The sequence below is a fragment of the Eleutherodactylus coqui genome, chromosome 1 (assembly GCF_035609145.1).
Source record: "Eleutherodactylus coqui strain aEleCoq1 chromosome 1, aEleCoq1.hap1, whole genome shotgun sequence".
Taxonomy (NCBI): Eukaryota; Metazoa; Chordata; class Amphibia; order Anura; family Eleutherodactylidae; genus Eleutherodactylus; species Eleutherodactylus coqui.
This window is the reverse complement of record NC_089837.1, coordinates 527,240,030-527,264,146: the sequence shown is the minus strand read 5'-3', so window position 1 is coordinate 527,264,146 and position 24,117 is coordinate 527,240,030. Positions and strand designations below refer to the sequence as shown.

At 50.5% G+C, this 24,117-nt stretch overlaps 1 long non-coding RNA gene across 1 annotated transcript; it reads right to left on the bottom strand.

Annotated features, from left to right (window-relative positions):
• Nucleotides 1-6,809: 6,809 nt before the first annotated feature.
• On the bottom strand, nucleotides 6,810-23,720 carry LOC136615140 (uncharacterized). Its single transcript, XR_010790977.1, has 3 exons — nucleotides 23,628-23,720; nucleotides 7,271-7,388; nucleotides 6,810-6,942 (listed from the first exon to the last, which is right to left on the bottom strand). It is a non-coding gene; the product is annotated as an uncharacterized lncRNA (long non-coding RNA).
• Nucleotides 23,721-24,117: the final 397 nt, after the last annotated feature.

Below are 24,117 nucleotides of genomic sequence, written 5' to 3'. Positions count from 1 at the left end.
TGAGTCGCTAACAGTCACCGCTCAGAGGGGGCGGAATTCTGTGTTGGAGACTTGGTTTAGTTGTCTACCAGAGTTATAAAACCCAAACAACCGTCTGCTAAACTTGGCTCGCGATTTATAGGTCCATTTAAAATAACTGAGAAGAGTAACGTGGTTGCTTTTCGGTTAGAAATTCCCAGTGCGATGAAAATTAACAATGTTTTTTTCACAAATCTCTGCTCAATAGATTCATCGATCCTGGGAATGACCCTCCAACCCCGGCTCCTGTGCTATTGGATGGGGAGGAGCAGTTGGCAATAAGTCACATTATGGACTCCCGTCAAGTCAAAAAATTTCACAGATTAAACCCTGGTCGTCCTAATCTTAAGGGTCCTGGGGCCCCTCCTAAAAGGGGAGGTACTGTTGCAGCCATTCTGAGGTTCCCACCTTGCTTTCAGGGCAGACCAGGGTTTAGCAGCATTCCTACCTCTCCTGGAGCTGAGAGGTGTGGTGGTTGCAAGATTAATATCAGTCAGCACCTGGTGCTAAGTAGCTCTGCTCCTATTTAAGCAGTGCTAACTGTGACTCCTGTGCTGGTCAATCACTTCAGTCCTATGTTGGACAGCGACGGAGCAACACAGAGTGGTGGAAGCTCTTCATATTAAGCTAAGTTCTTTGCTGTCTGGTTTTGTTTTGTTTCTCCTTTTGTTTTGTGCTAGGGCTCCCTGATAGGGACTGGTCAGTGGCCCAGGCACGAGTGTAGGCTCGCACCTATCAGCGCGGTCGGTCTGCCGAGTAGGCAGGGCCCCCTCCCGGGTTAGGGGACGATAGGGAGAGCATTCCCCTTTAGTTGTTGTTTCCTTTTGCACAGTTGTGCCTTTCATTTATGTTATTGAGGTTGCACGCCCAGAGGACGCAACAGCAAGGGTATAGGCGGATCCCAGTAACATTTCTGTAGCAAAAGTATAGGCGGACCCCAGTAACATTTCTGTGTAAAGAGTATAGGTGAACCCCTGTAACATTTCCGTCGCAAGAGTATAGGCAGACCCCAGTAACATTTGGTGTCTGCCTATACCAAGCGTACAAGTGCACCCCTAAAAAATTGCTCAACAGCAAGGGCAGGTGAAACCCATTAACATTTTATAGATACAGCTCGCTGTAGCTTACTTTCTAACAGAGGCTGGAGGCAGCCCTGTGAATTTTTTATTTTTTTTTTTAAGTATCAATACTTTTGAAACTTTTGTAAAAATTGTAAAAGACTTTTAAACAGAGCCTTTTGGGTCGCTGAAAAATTGGCAGTACAGCGTGATGTGGTGATAGAGGATGCATTTTTCTCCTGTTGCAGCGAAAAGAAACATTAGGTTTCGCTGCTTTCCGCCGGTCGAGAAGAGAAGTCTGGGGAAATCCAGCCTTTGTTCATCTTTCTGAGTGTAAGCATGTTGGCACTGGCAGTTGACAGGTGGGTATGCTTATCTGTGATGATTCCCCCACCTGCACTAAACACCCTCTCTGACAAGACGATAGCGGCAGGGCAGGCCAGCACCTCCAGGGCGTACAGCGCAAGTACATGCCATGTGTCCAGCTTTGACACCCAATAGTTGTATGGAGCTTTGTGGTACAATCGGCTACATACTCCCTCACCATCTTTTTACAGTGCTCCCTCCGACCCAGTCTTGACTGGGGAGTACTGACACAGTCTTGCTGGGGAGCCATAAAGCTAGCAAAGGTCTTGGAGAGTGTTCCCCTGTCTGCGCTGGAAATGCTGCCTGATCTCCGCTCCTTGCCTGCTACTTGGCCCTCAGAACTGCACCTTCTGCTACTAGCGCTATCAGATAAGAACTTTAGCATCACTTTTTCCACCAGGGCCCTGTGGTATAGCATCACTCTCGTACCCCTTTCCTCTTCAGGAATGAGAGTGGAAAGACTATCCTTATCCTGTGCGTCGAGAAGGGTGTACACCCAGTAATCCGTGTTGGCCAGAATGTGTCTAATGCGAGGGTCACGGGAAAGGCAGCCTAACATGTAGTCAGCCATGTGTGCCAGAGTCCCAGTACGCAACACATCGCTGTCCCCACTAGGAAGATGACTTTCAGGATCCTCCTTCTCCTCTTCAGACCATACACGCTGAATAGATGAGAGGCAAGTAGCATGGGTACCCTCTGCAGTGTGGCCAGCTGTCTCTTTCCCCTCCTTCTCCCCCTCCTCTTCCAAAACACGCTGAGATATAGACATAAGGGTGGTCTGGCTATCAAGCGACATACTCTCATCCCCTGTCTCCTGTTCGAACCGCAAAGCGTCGGGCTTAATGCTTAGCAGCGAACTTCTCAGCAGGCTAAGCAGTGGGATGGTAACGCTAATGATTGCCGCATCGCCGCTCACCATCTGGGTAGACTCCTCAAAGTTTCCGAGGACCTGGCAGATATCTGCCATGCATGCCCACTCCTCAGTAAAGACATGCGGAGGCTGACTACCACTCCGCCGCCCATGTTGCAGCTAGTATTCCACTATTGCTCTACGCTGCTCGTACAGCCTGGCCAACATGTGCAGCGTAGAATTCCAGCGTGTGGGCACATCGCACAGCAGTCAGTGCTCTGCCAGCTGAAACCGACGTTGGAGGGTCCTCACGGTGGCAGCGTTGGTGGTTGACTTGGCGTGGCGCACCTTGCCGAGCGGGTCAGACAAGCGGGGGTAGTTTTTCAGACACCCCTGAACCACCAGACTGAAGACATGGGCGAAGCATGGCACGTGTGTGAGGCTGGCGAGCTGCAGAGCCGCCACCAGGTTACGGCCGTTGTCACACACGACCATGCCCGGTTGGAGGCTCAGCGGCGAGTCTGCTCTGTCAGACCATGCAGCAGCTCGGGGGCCATGTGCCACTTGTCATCTAAGCTGATTAGTTTCAGCACGGCTTGCTGATGCTTGCCCACCACTGTTCTGCCGCGCCGCGTGCTACCTACTGCTGGCGACGTGCTCACACTTCTTAATTGAGAGGGAGAGGTAGAGGTGGTGGAGGAGGAGGGGGAAGAGGGTTTGGAGGAGGTGGCATAAAATGCCGCAGATACCAGCACCAAGGTAGGACCCGCTATTCTGGGTGTGGGTAGGACGTGAGCGTTCCCAGGCTCTGACTCGGTCCCAGCCTCCAACAAGTTCACCCAATGTGCCATCAGGGAGATATAGTGGCCCTGTCCGCCAGTACTTGTCCACATGTCCATGGTTAAGTGGACCTTCCCAGTAACTGTGTTGGAGGTGCTTGTGCCTGTGTCCTGGGAGGGGGATTGGATCTGTGTGGGAGGTTTGGGCACCAGGGAAGAGGCGGTGGTGTGACCAGGAGGTGGTGAATGTACTTAGTCCCACCTTGTAGGGTGCTTGGCCATAATATGCCTGCGCATGCTGGTGGTGGGGAGGCTGGTAGTGGTGGCTCCCCGGCTGATCTTGGTGCGACACAGATTGCACACCACTGTTCGTCGGTCTCCCGCGCTCTCACTAAAAAACATCCACACCTTTGAACACCTAGCCCTCTGCAAGGAGGTTTGCCGCGAGGGGGTGCTTTGGGAAACAGTTGGGGGATTCTTCACTCTGGCCCTGCCTCTACCCCTGGCCACTCCACTGCCTCTTCCAACCTGCCCTGCTGCTGCACTTGTCTCCACCTCTGAAGCCCTGTCCTCAGTAGGCTTAGCAAACCAGGTGCGGTAAGTCACCTCATTGTCCAGCTACATTTCCTCCAAATCCCCTGTGCGCTCCTCCCTCGGACTGACTGCCCTTACTACTACCTCACTGATAGACAACTGTGTCTCATCATCATCCTCACCCAAAAAGAGCTCTTGAGACAGTTGCCAGAAGTCCCCAGCCTCATCACCCGGACCCCAGGAACTTTCCAAAGGTTGAGCATCGGTCACGACAAACTCCTCAGGTGAGAGAGGAACCATTTTTTCCCACTAAGGGCAGGGACCTGAGAACAGTTCCTGGGAGTCTGCCTGCTCAGATGATGTCATTTTCATGGAGTGAGGAGGCTGGGAGGAAGGAGGAGCAGCCAGAGGATTCAGAGTTGTAGCAGTGGACTGCTTAGAAGACTGGGTGGCCGATACATTGCTGGATGCGTTTTCTGCCATCTACGACAGGACCTGCTCACACTGCTCTGTTTGTAATAAAGGTCTACCATGTGGACCCAAAAATTGTGATATGAAGCTTAGGACCCCAGAAACGTGCCTCTCTTCTAATCCCTTAGCAGCCGGCTGTGATTCACCTTGACCATGAACTCGGCCTGTGCCCACACGTCCACGTCCATGTCCACGTCCTCGACCCCTACCCGTACTCCTCATCATGGCGGATTAAGAACCCCACTGTATAGCGCTGACAACTGTGGCTTAATTCACCGCACACAGAGACTTGTAGATAGCGGAGGCTCTATGCTGTGACTAGTAGGTAACCCGCTGTCTTGCGCTGATACCTAGGGGTAATTTACCGCTCGCAGAGACTTGTAGATTATAGAGGCTGTGTGGAGTGGGAGAAGACTCTAAAGCCAGTGGATAGTGCCGTTAACTGCGGCGATCTCAACCCCCCCAAGGAAAGGGTATTGTGAGACGCTCTGCACAGCGGCTGAGCTGAAATATTTTCCAGTGGCCCCGGTAATATTACAGTACTGTTTAGCGGTGAGACCTCAGTCTAATGCACTGCAGACACAGAACAGTATAAATAAAGTTGTTTGCAGTAGACTAGGAAATATTAGAGTGCAGTTTCACAGTAAGAGCTGGTTGTACGGCACTGCAGGCTGAGAACGCTATTACTGAAAGGCTGGGAACAGGCCTAGATGCATAATACAAAAATTAATGTACTACAACTCCCAGCCAGCCACAACTATAATGCACACGGTCAGATGTAGCCCTAAGAAGGACCGTTGGGTTTTTTGTACAGAGGATCAAGAGGACTGTATAACTTTCCCTATATAGGCACCTCTGTCTGTGAACCCTGCATAATACACTGCAGACTGAGAACGCTATAGCTGTAATGGCCTGTACAGCCCGGGATGCTTAAAAAAAAAATTGTGCACCACTGCTCCCAGCTAGCCAGCCCCAGGGGGATGGGATAGGGCTGGCACGTCACAGCAGGAAGTGGTAATGCCTTTCCCGCATGTCTATTGGTTAGAAAATGGCGCTAAACATGCGGGAAAGGAAATGCAATTGACTCGAGTACCGTGTGGTGCTCGTCTCGAGTAACGAGGATCTCGAGTACCCTAATACTCGAACGAGCATCAAGGTCAGGCGAGTATGCTCGCTCATCTCTAGTAGAGAACGAAGAGGTAAGTTCATCAAAAGATAAAAAGTTCCCGCACCCCAGGGGTACAGTGTCAGACAATCAATGTATGTAGCAAGATAGCAGGAGAATGGGACTGTCAGATATGTTTGGTTATTTTTAGAGGGGGGGGGGGGGGGGCAGGGTTCGATGTCCAGTAGCCCCCAGAGATACTAGTTGTGCCTTAAAATGATCACAGATGTTGTAGCTAGAGTCCATGCCGACAACGTTTGGACCTTGAACATCATACAGATGAAGAAGTACACTACCATCGAAGAACAGTGAACTTTCCTTTTCTGTTTCTGTATCTGATAAATGATGGCCGAGGTCCAGAAGCTGTAGGCATGGACTCTCCCCACCTGTGTAACTTCAAGGCATAACTGGGATTTATGGGGGCTCTAGGAAAAGGAACCGCCCCACCAAAAAAAAGAAAGCATAACTGACAGTCCCATTCTCTTGGTACCTTTCTACATAAATGGCTTGTCTTCTTCTGCCCCCCTGGGGCGCGGGAACTTTCTATCTTTTGATTAACTCATCCATTCAGTAATAACGGTATTGGATCACACATGTAGAGGTGATTTGGGGGTTCCAATCCCAATATTTCAGCCTGTCCTGTCCCCCTTCCTCACCAAATATCCTGCAGCATTTATGTACAGATCCCTGCTGTCTGTATACGGGGAAGCTAGCTATATGATGGAGCATGCCAAGGCTGGCCAGACGGGGTGGAGTAATATGTCTGACCACATAATGGGTTGGACAGATTGTTGGGGGCACGTCTGACTATAGAATGTGGGTGCTAAGGCAGACTATAGAGTGGGCGGGCACGTCTGACTACAGAATGGGGGGCACGTCTGACTATAGAATGGGGGGTGCTGAGGCAGACCATAGAATGGGGGGTGCTGAGGCAGACTATAGAGTGGGGGGGGACATCTGACTATAGAATGGGGGGTGCTGAGGCGGACTATAGAATGGGGGGTGCTGAGGCGGACTATAGAATGGGGGTGCTGAGGCGGACTATAGAATGGGGGTGCTGAGGTGGACTATAGAGTGGGGGGGGCATGTCTGACTATAGAATGGGGGTGCTGAGGCGGACTATAGAGTGGGGGGGCATGTCTGACTATAGAATGGGGGTGCTGAGGCGGACTATAGAGTGGGGGGGCATGTCTGACTATAGAATGGGGGTGCTGAGGCGGACTATAGAGTGGGGGGGCATGTCTGACTATAGAATGGGGGTGCTGAGGCGGACTATAGAGTGGGGGGGCATGTCTGACTATAGAATGGGGGTGCTGAGGCGGACTATAGAGTGGGGGGGGCATGTCTGACTATAGAATGGGGGTGCTGAGGCGGACTATAGAGTGGGGGGGGCATGTCTGACTATAGAATGGGGGTGCTGAGGCGGACTATAGAGGGATGACAGATACATATAAAGAGATACATAATGGGGTGCAACGTCCTATAAACACAGGCTGGATGTATACGGGGGGTGCAAGCACTGCTTATGGGAGCCATAATAATAACACCAGAATGATAAGAGTTGTAGTACTTTTATTACATCTCGCGCTGCCGTCACTTTTCTAATAGAGATGTTCCCTCGTTGATATCGGACGCCGGTCAGCGATATTTATAATCTTCCTCTTTTTTTCCATTTTCTATCCATTTCGTATTTTACAACATCTGTAGGAATATAAAGAGATGAGGATGATGAGGATGGTGAGGATGGTGAGGATGATGAGGATGATGAGGATGACGTCTCTCCTATCACACTGCTATCAGGTGTCTGGGGATCAGTGAGGTCACATGACTAGTGGAAACAGTCATCAGGACTGAATACTGTATGGAAGGTCTATGGCCCTAATACAGGGTGGTGAGGGCAGGGCTAGAAGGAGGCAGGAGAGGCGGGGGGCATTATTAGTGGGGGCAGTAATGGGGGCACAGCGCCTCTAATATAACCTGCTGATGGTACATTGGACGGGCGCTGCAGCCACCAGTCAGTGTCACTTACACATACTTATGCCCACATCCGCACAGGGATACACGAGAGGTGTGGAGAGGACAGAATAATAAGTAACACAGACCCCCCAGTGATCTACATGGACGTGGATCAATATCGATCTCCTCACCTGCAAGGGAAGCAGAATACAGAGCAGTCAGACATGGAGCCTCCATAGATGTAGTCAGTGATGTACGGCGACGGCCTGTACGCCACATCCACTATATTGTTACCCTCAAACCAAAAACACATCAACACCGACCTCGGGCCAAGTGGGGTCGGCCACAGCGTTATCTACAGCTTGAACCGTAACACGCCGTTGTAACCGCCCCGAACCCCCGCATTAACCCCTCGAGGACCTCAGCTCTTCGGATAATTAATGTTGCTGTTGAAAACTTCCCTCACAACAGCCGATCCTCAGCCGTGACGGCGACCGCGCAATGAGAGGAAACAAACATCAAAACAGAGCAGAACACCCTCCCCATACTGCTCTCTGTGGCGCGGGAGGGTGTCTTGTTGCCGTCCTTGGCAGAAGTAACCCACCCCATGCCCTTCCTATGCTGGTAACACTGTGACCCCTGCAAGTTGAGCCAAGGTCACCGGCTTACCACCTCCCATCTGTAAAGGCACAGGGCCCCCGGCAGTCATTGGCAGCTGCACTATTCACCATGCTGCCTACCAGGAGGCCCCCATAGTGAACATGTAATTGCCCCCCACCATCCTGGCTCCGTCAGGAGAAGACTTGTGTGCCGTTACTTCCAGGGTGGTATGATGTGGAGAGAGGAGCGGGCACAAGTCCTCAGCACCCAAGGAAGGACCCCAGATGGGCAGCGAAAAGGTCCCAACGTGCCCAACAATTTGTAATAGATTCCCCGCAGCAGCTGCACTAGCGGTATAAGGGGATGCGCACATGTTAGGGATTCCCTGCAGCAGCTGTACTAGCGGTATAAGGGGACGCTCACATGTTATGGATTCCCCGCAGCCGCTACACTAGTGGTATAAGGGGACGCTCACATGTTATGGATTCCCTGCAGCAGCTGCACTAGTGGTATAAGGGGACGCTCACATGTTATGGATTCCCTGCAGCAGCTGTACTAGCGGTATAAGGGGACGCTTACATGTTATGGATTCCCTGCAGCAGCTGCACTAGCGGTATAAGGGGACGCTCACATGTTATGGATTCCCTGCAGCAGCTGCACTAGCGGTATAAGGGGACGCTCACATGTTATGGATTCCCTGCAGCAGCTGTACAAACGGTATAAGGGGACGCTCACATGTTATGGATTCCCTGCAGCAGCTGCACTAGCAGTATAAGGGGACGCTCACATGTTATGGATTCCCTGCAGCAGCTGTACTAGTGGTATAAGGGGACGCTCACATGTTATGGATTCCCTGCAGCAGCTGTACTAGTGCTATAAGGGGACGCTCACATGTTATGGATTCCCTGCAGCAGCTGCACTAGCGGTATAAGGGGACGCTCACATGTTATGGATTCCCTGCAGCAGCTGTACTAGTGGTATAAGGGGACGCTCACATGTTATGGATTCCCTGCAGCAGCTGCACTAGCGGTATAAGGGGACGCTCACATGTTATGGAATCCCTGCTGCAGCTGCACTAGCGGTATAAGGGGACGCTCACATGTTATGGAATCCCTGCAGCAGCTGCACTAGCGGTATAAGGGGACACTCACATGTTATGGATTCCCTGCAGCAGCTGTACAAACGGTATAAGGGGACGCTCACATGTTATGGATTCCCTGCAGCAGCTGCACTAGCAGTATAAGGGGACGCTCTCATTTATGGATTCCCTGCAGCAGCTGTACAAACGGTATAAGGGGACGCTCACATGTTATGGATTCCCTGCAGCAGCTGCACTAGTGGTATAAGGGGATGCTCACATGTTATGGATTCCCTGCAGCAGCTGTACTAGCGGTATAAGGGGACGCTCACATGTTATGGATTCCCTGCAGCAGCTGCACTAGCAGTATAAGGGGACGCTCACATGTTATGGATTCCCTGCAGCAGCTGTACTAGTGGTATAAGGGGACGCTCACATGTTATGGATTCCCTGCAGCAGCTACACGAGTGGTATAAGGGGACGCTCACATGTTATGGATTCCATGCAGCAGCTGTACTGACGGTATAAGGGGACGCTCATATGTTATGGATTCCCTGCAGCAGCTACACTAGTGGTATAAGGGGATGCTCACATGTTATGGATTCCCTGCAGCAGCTGCACTAGTGGTATAATTGGACGCTCACATGTTATGGATTCCCTGCAGCAGCTGCACTAGCAGTATAAGGAGACGCTCACATGTTATGGATTCCCTGCAGCCGCTACACTAGCGGTATAAGGGGACGATCACATGTTATTGCTTCCCTGCAGCAGCTGCACTAGCGGTATAAGGGGACGCTCATATGTTATGGATTCCCTGCAGCAGCTGCACTAGCAGTATAAGGGGACGCTCACATGTTATGGATTCCCTGCAGCAGCTGCACTAACAGTATAAGGGGACGTTCACATGCTATGGTTTCGCTGAAGCAGCTGTACTAGCGATATAAGGGGATGTTCACATGTTATGGATTCCCTGCAGCAGCTGCACTAGCGGTATGAGGGGACGCTCACATGTTATGGATTCCCTGCAGCAGCTGCACTAGCGGTATGAGGGGACGCTCACATGCTATGGTTTCGCTGAAGCAGCTGTACTAGCGATATAAGGGGATGCTCACATGTTATGGATTCCCTGCAGCAGCTATACTAGCGGTATAAGGGGACGCTCACATGTTATGGATTCCCTGCAGCAGCTGCACTAGCGGTATGAGGGGACGCTTACATGTTATGGATTCCCTGCACGAGCCGCACTGACAGTATAAGGGAACACTCACGTTATGGATTCCCTGCAGCAGCTGTACCAGCTGTATACGGGGATGCTCACATGTTATGGATTCCCTGCAGCAGCTGGACTAGCTGTATAAGGGGATGCTCACATGTTATGGTTTCCCTACAGCAGCTGTACTAGCGATATAAGGGGACGCTCACACGTTATGGATTCCCACCTGCAGCTGCACTACCGGTATAAGGGGACGCTCACATGTTATGGATTGCCTGCAGCAGCTGCACTAGCGGTTTAAGGGGACGCTCACATGTTATGGATTCCCTGCAGCAGCTGTACTAGCGGTATAAGGAGGCGCTCACATGTTATGGATTCCTTGCAGCAGCTGTATTAGTGGTATAAGGGGACGCTCACATGTTATGAATGCCCAGCTGCAGCTGCGCTACCGATATAGGGGGATGCTCACATGTTATGGATTCCCTGCAGCAGCTACACTAGCGGTATAAGGGGATGCTCACATGTTATGGATTCCCTGCAGCAGCTGCACTAACGGTATAAGGGGACGCTCACATGTTTTGGATTCCCTGCAGCAGCTACACTAGCGGTATAAGGGGACGCTCACATCTTATAGATTCCCTGCAGCAGCTGCACTAGCGGTATAAGGGGACGCTCACATCTTATAGATTCCCTGCAGCAGCTACACTAGCGGAATAAGGGGATGCTCACATGTTATGGATTCACTGCAGCAGCTGCACTAGGGGTATAAGGGGACGCTCACATGTTATGGATTCCCTGCAGCAGCTGCACTAGCGGTATAAGGGGACGCTCACATGTTATGGATTCCCTACAGCAGCTGTACTAGCGGTATAAGGAGGCGCTGACATGTTATGGATTCCTTGCAGCAGCTGCACTAGTGGAATAAGGAGACGCTCACATGTTATGGATTCCCTGCAGCAGCTGTACTAGCGGTATACGGGGATGCTCACATGTTATGGATTCCCTACAGCAGCTGTACTAGCGGTATAAGGAGGCACTGACATGTTATGGATTCCTTGCAGCAGCTGTACTAGTGGTATAAGGGGACGCTCACATGTTATGGATTCCCTGCAGCAGCTGTACTAGTGGTATAAGGGGACGCTCACATGTTATGGATTCCCTGCAGCAGCTGTACTAGTGGTATAAGGGGACGCTCACATGTTATGGATTCCCTGTAGCAGCTGTACTAGCGGTATAAGGCGACGCTCAGATGTTATGGATTCCCCTGCAGCTGCACTACCGGTATAAGGGGACGCTCACATGTTATGGATTCCCTGCAGCAGCTGGACTAGCTGTATAACGGGACGCTCACATGTTATGGATTCCCTGCAGCAGCTGCACTAGCGGTATAAGGGGACACTCACATGTAATGGATTCCCTGCAGGAGCTGCGCTAGCGGTATAAGGGGACGCTCACATCTTATAGATTCCCTGCAGCAGCTACACTAGCGGAATAAGGGGATGCTCACATGTTATGGATTCACTGCAGCAGCTGCACTAGGGGTATAAGGGGACGCTCACATGTTTTGGATTCCCTGCAGCAGCTGCACTAGCGGTATAAGGGGACGCTCACATGTTATGGATTACCTGCAGCAGCTGCACTAGTGGTATAAAGGGACGCTCACATGTTAAGGATTCCCTGCAGCAGCTGCACTAGCAGTATAAGGGGATGCTCACATGTTATGGATTCCCTGCAGCAGCTGCACTAGCGGTATAAGGGGACGCTCACATGTTATGGATTCCCTCCATCAGCTGCACTAGCGGTATAAGGGGACGCTCACATGTTATGGATTCCCTGCAGCAGCTGCACTAGCGGCATAAGGGGACACTCACATGTTATGGATTCCGTGCAGCAGCTGCACTAATGGTATAAGGGGACGCTCACATGTTATGGATTCCCTGTAGCAGCTGCACTAGCGGTATAAGGGGACGCTCACATGTTATGGATTCCCTGCAGCAGCTGTACTAGCGGTATAAGGGGACGCTCACATGTTATGGATTCCCTGCAGCAGCTGCACTAGCGGTATAAGGGGACGCTCACATGTTATGGATTCCCTGCAGCAGCTGCACTAGCGGTATAAGGGGACGCTCACATGTTATGGATTCCCTGCAGCAGCTGCACTAGTGGTATAAGGGGACGCTCACATGTTATGGATTCACTGCAGCAGCTGCACTAGCGGTATAAGGGGTCGCTCACATGTTATGGATTCCCTGTAGCAGCTGTATAAGGGGAAACTCACATGTTATGGATTCCGTGCAGGAGCTGCGCTAGCGGTATAAGGGGACGCTCACATGTTATGGATTCCCTGCAGCAGCTGCACTAGCGGTATAAGGGGACGCTCACATGTTATGGATTCCCTACAGCAGCTGGACTAGCAGTATAACGGGACGCTTACATGTTATGGATTCCCTACAGCAGCTGTACTAGCGGTATAAGGGGATGCTCACATGTTATGGATTCCCTACAGCAGCTGGACTAGCAGTACAACGGGATGCTTACATGTTTTGGATTCCCTACAGCAGCTGTACTAGCGTTATAAGGGGATGCTCACATGTTATGGATTCCCTGCAGCAGCTGTACTAGCGGTATAAGGGGACGCTGACATGTTATGGATTCCCTGCAGCAGCTGCACTACTGGTATAAGAGGACGCTCACATGTTATGAATTCCTTGCAGCAGCTGCCCTAGTGGTATAAAGGGATGCTCATATATTATGGATTCCCCCGCAGCTGCTGTACTAGCGGTATAAAGGGATGCTCACATGTTATGGATTCCCCCGCAGCTGCTGCACTACTGGTATAAGAGGACGCTCACATGTTATGGATTCCCTGCAGCAGCTGCACTAGCGGTATAAAGGGATGCTCACATATTATGGATTCCCCCGCAGCTGCTGTACTAGCGGTATAAAGGGATGCTCACATGTTATGGATTCCCCCGCAGCTGCTGCACTACTGGTATAAGGGGACGCTCACATGTTATGGATTCCCTGTAGCAGCTGTACTACCGGTATAAGTTGACGCTCACATGTTATGGATTCCCTGCAGCAGCTGGACTAGCAGTATAACGGGACGCTTACATGTTATGGATTCCCTGTACGAGTCGCACTGACAGTATAAGGGAACGCTCACGTTATGGATTCCCTGCAGCAGCTGCACTAGCTGTATAATTGGACGCTCATATGTTATGGATTGCCTGCAGCAGCTGTACTAGCGGTATAAGGGGACACTCACATGTTATGGATTCCCTGCAGCAGCTGCACTAGCGGTTTAAGGGGATGCTCACATGTTATGGATTCCCTGCAGCAGCTGCACTAGCAGTATAAGGGGATGCTCACATGTTATGGATTCCCTGCAGCAGCTGTACTAGCGATATAAGGGGTCGCTCACATGTTATAGATTCCCTGCAGCAGCTGCACTAGCAGTATAAGGGGATGCTCACATGTTATGGATTCCCTGCAGCAGCTGCACTAGCAGTATAAGGGGATGCTCACATGTTATGGATTCCCTGCAGCAGCTGCACTAGCTGTATAAGAGGATGCTCACATGTTATGGATTCCCTGCATCAGCTGCACTAGCTGTATAAGAGGATGCTCACATGTTATGGATTCCCTGCAGCAGCTGTACTAGCGGTATAAGGGGATGCTCACATGTTATGGATTCCCTGCAGCTGCTGCACTAGGGGTATAAGGGGACGCTCACATGTTATGGATTCCCTGCAGCAGCTGCACTAGTGGTATAAGGGAAAGCTCACATGTTATGGATTCCCTGCAGCAGCTGGACTAGCGTTATAAGGGGACGCTCACATGTTATAGATTCCTTGCAGCAGCTGTACTAGTGGTATAAGGGGACGCTCACATGTTATGGATTCCCTGCAGCAGCTGCACTAGCGGTTTAAGGGGATGCTTACATGTTATGGATTTCCTGCAGTAGCTGCACTAGCGGTATACGGGGATGCTCACATGTTATGGATTCCCTGCAGCAGCTGTACTAGTGGTATAAGGGGACGCTTACATGTTATGGATTCCCTACAGCAGCTGTACTAGCGGTATAAGGGGATGCTCACATGTTATGGATTCCCTACAGCAGCTGCACTAGGGGTATAAGGGGACGCTCACATGTTATGAATTCCTTGCAGCAGCTGCACTAGTGGTATAAGGGGACGCTCACATGTTATGGATTCCTTGCTGCAGCTGCACTAGCGGTATAAGGGGACGCTCACATGTTATGGATTCCCTGCAGCAGCTGCACTAGCGGTATAAAGGGATGCTCACATATTATGGATTCCCCCGCAGCTGCTGTACTAGCGGTATAAAGGGATTCTCACATGTTATGGATTCCCCCGCAGCAGCTGCACTAGCGGTATAAAGGGATGCTCACATGTTATGGATTCCCCCGCAGCTGCTGCACTACTGGTATAAGAGGACGCTCACATGTTATGGATTCCCTGTAGCAGCTTTACTACCGGTATAAGGGGACGCTCACATGTTATGGATTCCCAGCAGCAGCTAGACTAGCAGTATAACGGGACGCTTACATGTTATGGATTCCCTGTACGAGTCGCACTGACAGTATAAGGGAACGCTCACGTTATGGATTCCCTGCAGCAGCTGCACTAGCTGTATAAGGGGACACTCACATGTTATGGATTCCCTGCAGCAGCTGCACTAGCGGTTTAAGGGGATGCTCACATGTTATGGATTCCCTGCAGCAGCTGCACTAGCAGTATAAGGGGATGCTCACATGTTATGGATTCCCTGCAGCAGCTGTACTAGCGATATAAGGGGTCGCTCACATGTTATAGATTCCCTGCAGCAGCTGCACTAGCAGTATAAGGGGACGCTCACATGTTATGGATTCCCTGCAGCAGCTTTACTAGCAGTATAAGGGGATGCTCACATGTTATGGATTCCCTGCAGCAGCTGCACTAGCTGTATAAGAGGATGCTCACATGTTATGGATTCCCTGCAGCAGCTGCACTAGCTGTATAAGAGGATGCTCACATGTTATGGATTCCCTGCAGCAGCTATACTAGCGGTATAAGGGGATGCTCACATGTTATGGATTCCCTGCAGCTGCTGCACTAGGGGTATAAGGGGACGCTCACATGTTATGGATTCCCTGCAGCAGCTGCACTAGCGGTTTAAGGGGATGCTTACATGTTATGGATTCCCTGCAGTAGCTGCACTAGCGGTATACGGGGATGCTCACATGTTATGGATTCCCTGCAGCAGCTGTACTAGTGGTATAAGGGGATGCTCACATGTTCTGGATTCCTTGCTGTAGCTGCACTATTGGTATAAGGGGATCCTCTCATGTTATGGATTCCCTGCAGCAGCTGTACTAGCGGTATAAGGGGACGCTCACTTTATGGATTCCCTGCAGCAGCTGCACTAGCTGTATAAGGGGATGCTCATATGCTATGGATTCCCTGCAGCGGCTGCACTAGTGGTATAAGGGGACACTCACATGTTATGGATTCCCTGCAGCAGCTGCACTAGTGGTATAAGGGGATGCTCATATGTTATGGATTCCGTGCAGCAGCTGCACTAACAGTATAAGGGGACGCTTACATGTTATGGATTCCTTGCTTGAGCTATACTGACAGTATAAGGGGACGCTCACTTTATGGATTCCCTGCAGCAGCTGTACTAGCGGAATAAGGAGGCGCTCACATGTTATGGATTCCCTGCAGCAGCTGTACTAGCGGTATAAGGGGACGCTCACATGGTATGTATTCCCTGCAGCAGCTGCACTAGCGGTATGAGGGGATGCTCATATGCTATGGATTCCCTGCTGTCGCTGCACTAGCGGTATAAGAGAATGATCACATGTTATGGATAGCCTGCAAAAACTGCACTAGCAGTATCATTGGGCGGTCACATGTTATGGTTTCGCAGCCGCAGCTGCACTAGCGGTATAAGGGGACGCTCACATGTTATGGATTCCCTGCAGCAGATGTACTAGTGGTATAAGGGGATGCTCACATGTTATGGATTCCCTGCAGCAGATGTATTAGTGGTATAAGGGGACGCTCACATATTACGGATTCCCTGCAGCAGTTGTACTAGCGGTATAAGGGGACGCTCACATGTTATGGGTTCCCTGCAGCAGCTGCACTAGCGGTATAAGGGGATGCTCCCATGTTATGGATTCCCTGCAGCAGCTGCACTAGCAGTATAAGGGGACGCTCACATGTTATGGATTCCCTGCAGCAGCTGCACTAGCGGTATAAGGAGACGCTCACATGTTATGGTTTCTCTGCAGCAAAAATCAGCAGGACTTCCACAGGAGTAAATCTGCACCCCTTCAGCCCAGAAGCTCAAATAGTTTTAAGGTTCTGCATTGAGGTGCAGAAAAGGAGAAATCAGAAGACTCAGACTTGCCCTTTAGGAAACGTGTGGGTCCGCTGCTTCTGCATGAACACGTGCTGCTTTGAGGACCGAGGGCAGCGGCTCTGTCAGTCCCCCAAGGGCCCGGCCTTCCAGAAGGTTAGTAAGGCCCATTATAAAGTTCAAAGTGGTCTCCATTTCACATGTTATATCCTGAAGGCCATTGTTGGAATTTGGGCAGAGACCCCTAGATGGGAGCCAGTGGGGAGCGGAAGGTGTAATCATGTACCGCTGTGGGGATTTACAAGCCGGTGTAAGTAATTGTGCGCCGCTGTATATGTTATTTGCCCCCTGAATGTTTCAGTTTAGCAGCTGATGGTTTCTCGGTAATTAGTTTTGTCTGCAGCCCTGCATGGGGAATGTATCCAAGCCGAGCTCAGGCTCCTCCCCCTCTATGGTTCCTGTATCGGCCGGGGTCAGCCCCCTCTTGGACATAGCCTGGTTGTCATGGAAACGTTGTCTTTTACATTCCACCAGCAGGTTTTCACAACCGGCTGAGATACGCTAGCATCTGAGCTGTCTCACCCTTCCCTCCCCTCGCCGGCTCTCTGCCTCTCTCCTCCCCTCCGGCTGTTTGCAATGGGAGAAGGTGGAGCCAAGCTACGGCCCCATCCCACCCCCTCTCATTGCTGGCTGCGGACAAATGGTGGGGAGGAGGTGGGAGCTTAGCCCTGCCCCGCCCCTCCCATTGCAAACAGCCGGAGGGGAGGAGAGAGGCAGGGAGCCTGCGAGGGGAAGGGGGAGATAGCTCAGATGCTGGCGTGTACCGGCCGGCCGTAAAAACACTGGCGGAGATACGGTCGTGGGAATAAGCCCTTAGCCAGTAGAGCCGAGTGTGATTGTCAGTAAGGGCCAAGAGTCATCTTGTAGGTATGAGACCTTCTAATGGCAACAAGAAGAGCTGATGTTCCAGGGAGCTCTTAGACCTACTGAGGATTCTTCATCAGGTATAATAGGATAAATCTGAAGAAGTGTGTGTGTATGTGTATATATATATATATATATATATATATATATAGACTTCTTCAGATTTATCCTATTATACCTGATGAAGAATCCTCAGTAGGTCTGAGAGCTCCCTGGAACATCAGTTCTTCTTGTTGCCATTAGAAGGTCTCATATCTACAAGATGACTTTGTTTCTTAAAAAACCCATGTGGACCACATATTATACATATAGTGCTGAGGCGCCACCTAGGGGTCAAGATACAGAGAGCTGTAAAGCAACCAGCATTCAGCCTCCTCTCTCACTAATTCCCAGCTGTAGGGCAGCAGCTAATAGTCCATGTACACTGTGTGCTTCCATATGGAGATCACCACCAGTCACCTTCCCCTAGCAGGGGGCGCTACACCAATGTAACTCCAGCTGTGAGAGTAATCATATAATAAGAGGTTCTGCAGCTTCCTAGCAGACCTCCGCTCACATTTATCATTGGGGTTTCTCCTTTTTCAGCACATTTTCCCCCACTCTCCTGTCTTATCTGCTGTGCAGCATATTTATTAACCATTTGCGCCATATATGCGAGTCTCCTTACTGTGGGCGTGGCTTACTGACTGTCCACGATTTTCAAAAATTTTTTTAAATAAAAGCTCCTTCTTAGGGCTACCTGTGACCGTGTGCATTTTACAGGTTGTCTGATGGGAGTTGTAGTCCATCACTATTGCACTTAGGCCTGTTTGCGGCCTTCCTGACTATTTTTTTCTGCCTGGAGTTTGCCTTACTATACCGCTCTCAGTGACAAAGACTACGCACATAATTCCAAGATTATTTACACCGGCCTGTGTCTGCAGTGAATTTGCCGCTCAGCGTACGGCCAACACAGGTACTTATAGAGGGAAAGTGATATACACAGTATGTAGCCTGCCTTCTTTTTCCAAAAAAACCCAAAAAGCTCCTTCCATGGGCTACCTCTGACCGTCTGCATTTTACTGGGTGCCTGGTGGGAGTTTTGGTGCATCACTTTTGCATTGCTAGGCCTGTTTGCGGCCTTCCTTCATTTTTTTCTGCCTGCAGTTAGCGATACGATTCCACTCTCTGCGAGAAAGTGTACACATATAATTCCATAATTATTTACAGCGGTCTGTGTCTGCTCTATTCGTAATCCACCATGCTGAGGGGTAAGGGCAGGGGTCGAGGATGCGGGCGAGGATGCGGAGTTCCAAGTAAGGGTGTCGGCACAGGCCGAGTTCCTGGTCCAGGTGTATCCCAGCCGGCTGCTGCGGTATTAGGAGAGAGGCAAGTTTCTGGGGTCCCCAGCTTCATATCACAATTTATGGGTCCACGTGGTAGACCTTTATTACAAACAGAGCAGTGTGAGCAGGTCCTGTTGTGGATGGCAGAAAATGCATCCAGCAATGTATCGGGCACCCAGTCTTCTACGCAGTCCATTGCTGAAACTCTGAATCCTCTGGCTGCTGCTCCTCCTTCCTCACAGCCTATACTGCTGCTACAAAAATGGTACGGGGGTCTGCATATGCTTCTGCTGCATAAATGTTACAGGGGTCTGCTAATACTGCTGCTACATAAATGTTACAGTGGTCTGTGTATACTGCTGCTAGAGAAATGTTACAGTGGTCTGTGTATACTGCTTCTAGAGAAAGGTTACAGGGGTCTGCCTATACTGCTGCTGCAAAAATGGTACTGGGGTCTGCATATGCTTCTGCTACAGAAATGTTACAGGGGTCTGCTGATACTGCTGCTACATAAATGTTACAGGGGTCTGCTGATACTGCTGCTACATAAATGTTACAGGGGTCTGCTGATACTGCTGCTACAGAAATGTTACTGTGGTCTGTGTATACTGCTGCTAGAGAAATGTTACTGGGGTCTGCCTATACTTCCACTACAGAAATGGTACTGGGGTCTGCCTTTACTGCAGCTACAAAAAATGTTACAGGGGTCTGCCTATACTGCTGCTACAGAAATGTTCCTGGGGTCTGTTTATACCTTTGCTACAGGAATGTTACAGCTGTCTGTCTATACTATGGGTGCACTAAGTCTTCCCATCGCGGTGTTTTACCTATGTGGCACAAATAATACAGTGACTGACTAGGCCAGAATTGCTGGCCGAGGCCAAGTTGCTTGGCGGGGCGAAACTCTCCCACGGTTGGGCACTCCGATTTCTTCCTGTGTAATACCATCTTTGTGCACTTACAGCATAGGCTAGGCCAAGGAACTCAAAGACTGCCCCTTCCAGTGTTGAGCTATCTATGTTGCGACACATGGCTTTCCCATTGCTATGTAACTCAGGGCACCTTGGGTCACAAAAGTGGAGGCTTGGAACCGAGCCTGACCCTGGGCCCGCTAACGTGCTTCCCACACAGACTATAGCAGGTCCTGGTCATGGTGTCTTGGGCTTGTAATGCCACCACCTCCTTCTAATTGGGGTCAGGGGATCAGCACTGGGCATCATGTATCTTCTCCCGTGTTACCACAGTTATCTGAGACACAGGTTTGGGCCAAAGAAGAGGAGCGTTACTGCATTGATGAGACCTTCACAGCTGTACTATCATCTGAGTCCGCTCTATGCCCACGATTGCTGAGGGTGTGTGCTGAGGCCTATGTACTCGGCACAGTGAAAGTCTGGCATGTTTGGGCACTATCATTTCTTCATGTTTATTACTGTCTTTGGGTTCCTTCGGCTCGCCTACGCTGTGGGTGCACAAAAACTTCCCATAGTGGTGATTTACCTGTCCAGCACAAATACACTGACTGACTTGGGTAGGGTGCATAGTGCAGATGGCTTTCCCCTTGCGGTGTCGATAAAGCTATCCAACACCTAGACAGAATGAATACTGTGTGGGCACATGGACTTCCCATTGCTGTCAGTCACGACACCTTGGGTTTCACAAGGTGTTTGCTTGGACCAAGCCTGGCCAAGGGCCCGCTCACATACTTCCCACACAGGCTACAGCGGGTCCTGGTCATGGTTTCTTGGCCTTGTAAGGCCACCTCCTCCTCCTGCTTGGGGTCAGGGGATCAGCAATGCGCATCATGAATTTTCTCTTGTGTTACCACAGTTATCTGAGAAACTTGTTTGGGCCAAAGGAGAGGAGCGTTACTGCATTAATGAGACCTTCACTGCTGTACTAGCATCGGAGTCCGCTCTATGCCTGCGATTGCTAAGGGTGTGGGCAGAGGCCTATGGCCTCGGCGCACTTTAAGTCTGCTAAGTTTGGGCAGTCTGATTCCTCCATATTTAATGCTGTCTTTGGGTTCCTTCGGCTCACCTACGCTGTGGGTACACACAGACTTCCCATAGCGGTGATTTCCCTGTCCTGCACAAAGTCACTGACTGACTTGGGTAGGGTGCATAGTGCAGATAGCTTTCCCCTTGTGGTGTCGCTAGAGCTATCCAACACCTAGACAGAATGAATATTGTGTGGGCACATGGACTGCCCATTGCTATGTCAGTCGCAGCACCTTGGGTCTCACAAGGTATTTACTGGGACCAGGCCTGGCCAAGGGCTTGCTCACATCCTTTCAATACAGGCTACAGCAGGTCGTGGTCATGGTTTCTTGGCCTTGTAAGGCCACCTCCTCCTCCTGCTTGGGGTCAGGTGATCAGCAATGCGCATCATGTATTTTCTCTTGTGTTACCACAGTTATCTGAGAAACTTGTTTGGGCCAAAGGAGAGGAGCGTAACTGCATTAATGTTACAAGGGTCTGCCTATACTTCAGCTGCAGAAATGTTACCGGGGTCTGCCTATACTGCTGCTACACAAATGTTACTGGGGTCTGCCTATACTGTTACTACTGAAATGTTACTGGGGTCTGCCTATACTGCTGCTACACAAATGTTACTGGGGTCTGCCTATACTGTTACTACTGAAATGTTACTGGGGTCTGCCTATAGTGTTACTACTGAAATGTTACTAGGGTCTGTCTATACTGTTACTACTGAAATGTTACTGGGGTCTCCCTAGACTTCTGCAACATAACTGTTACTGGGGTCTGCTTATACCTTTGCTACAGGATTATTACAGGGGTCTGTGCATACTATGGGTGCACTAAGTTTTCCCATCGCGGTGTTCTACCTTTCTGGCCCCCAAAAAAACACTGACTGACTAGGGCATGGAGTGTGGGCCGAAGCCAACATGTATGTTCTCTCACGTTACCACAGCTATCCGGGGGATTGCAATGGGATTTCTTTATATACCTTCTCTGGGTTCCTGGGACCCACCCTTGCTGTGGGTGCACACAGACTTCTCATAGCGGAGTTGTACCTGCCTGGCACTTTAAAAAAAACCCAGACTGACTCGGGCATGCAGTGTGGGCCGAAGCCAACATGTATTTTCTCTCACATTACCACAGCTATCCGGGGCACTGCATTGGGACAAACAAGAGGAGCGATACAGCACTAATGAGACGTTCACAGCTACGCTAGCATCGGAGTCCGCCCTATGCCCGCGATTGCTGAGGGTTTGTGCAGAGGCCTATGTCCTGGGCGCAGTGAAAGTCTGCCATGTTTGGGCACTCTGATTTCTTTATGTGTACTGTCTTTAAGTTCCTTGGGCCCACCCATGCTGCACACAGACTTCCCATAGAGGTGTTTTACCTGTCTGTCCTCAAAACACTGACAGACTCAGGTAGGGTGCAGAGGGCAGATGGTTTACCCCTTGTGTTGTCGATGAGGTATCCGACACCCAAACAGAATAAGTAGTGTGTGGACACATGGAGTCCCCATTGTTATGTCAGTCGCAGCACCTTGGGCCACACAAGGTGTTTGCTGGGACCGAGCCTGGCCAAGGGCCCGCTCACATCGTTTCAGCACAGGCTACAGCGGGTCCTGGTCCTGGTTTCTTGGCCTTGTAAGGCCATCTCCTCCTGCTTGGGGTCAGGGGGTCAGCAATGCGCATCATGTATTTTCTCTCGTGTTACCACCGTTATCTGAGAAACTCGTTTGGGCCACAGCAGAGGAGCGTTACTGCATTAATGAGACCTTCACAGCTGTACTAGCATCGGAGTCCGCTTCCTGCCTACGATTGCTGAAGCTGTTGGCCGAGGCCTATGTCCCGGGGGAACTGCAACGGCGCCAGGTTGAGGAAGTGTGGTGCTTAGCTAAGGTGTGCCTTGCTAATGAGGGTTTGTCCGAAGTAAAAATTGTTGGGGGGGGGGCACTCTTGCCGCTATTGTGGCTTAATAGTGGGACCTGGGAACATGAGATGCATCCCCGCATGTAGCCCCTCGCCTGCCCTATCCATTTTTGTGTCGTTCCCATCACTTTCGTACATTTTGAAGATTTGCACAAATGAAAACCTTAGCGAGCATCGGTCATATACAAAAATGCTCGGGTCGCCCATTGACTTCAATGGGGTTCGTTACTCGAAACGAACCCTCGAGCATCGCGGGAAGTTCGACTCGAGCAACGAGCACCCGAACATTTTGGTGCTCGCTCATCTCTAGCAGAGAGATTTGTGCTGCTGATGTGTTTATATCAGAGAGGATTGTATAAACCGATACAATGTAACAACCCCTCAGACATGGGTGGTATATACTGCTGTATATACATGTCTCGTATCAGTGAGCACGTATGTATATGTCCATATGTCTGATCTGTGCTGGTGCCAGCCACTCTTCCACTACCCATAGGGGGCATCATCCACCTTTACACAGACCCCGACTAACCTACAAATTAGGGGGTCAGAGATATCCCACCTGACATACCAGAAGTGGGTGGTTGGTGACAGTCAAAAAACTGGGACCCCCACTAGTCAAGGAGTTCTTAGTCCCTATCCTCTGTAGAGAGGTGGCTTCCCGTGTAGAACTGCTTCTCTGTCTCCCAGTTATCCTATTTATCTCCCTGTGTCAGTCTTCACTGCAGTTCTAGCATTCCTTGTATTTTCTCAATCCTCTCGCTCTGCCTGCATGATTGTCCATTATCAGTAGTATTCCAGCTGCTCCCCAGCTATTTGACCCCCACTAGTACATCCCTCAGTTATCCTCTGTCAGTATGTACTACATTCTAGCATTCTCTTCATGATCCAGGAAGACCAGAAAGATCTGTAATGAGTGTATTATATAGGGATCTCCAGGCGGAGTAGCATCTCATTATGTGCCAGTGATGTATAGTAACAACATAGTAGCCTATGGGGGGCGCCAGTGACACTTACCGAGGCTCCAGGTGGCAGCGAGGAGGAGCAGGAGACACAGGCTGAGACGTCTCATGATGGGCTCAGTCCTTCTCTTCTTCTGATGGCAGCGTTATATGCCTTCACCTGGATGCTACACCTCAATATATACTATTGGGGGGGGTGACTCATCACTCAGGAAGAGCCGACCCCTCCCAGCAGAGGTGTAACTATAGGAGGTGCAGAGGAAGCATCACACCTGGGCTCAGCTGCCTGAAGGGGGCGCTCTGACATACGAGAAGACAATAGTATATTTAATGGCTCCTGGTAGGTGAGCACTATGCAATTTTAAGTCTTTCCTATCAGAAATCCAAGTGATTTTCTTACAAATTGCAGCGCCCTCGCAGGCTGTACAGGCGCGATATTGGGCAGAGTTACTTGGACTGATATCGCACTCGCATTTGTGATGCATCCATAGAAAGAGGGCTGCTGTGAAAGACCAGTAAGATGGTAGAAGGGGGTAGGAAATAAA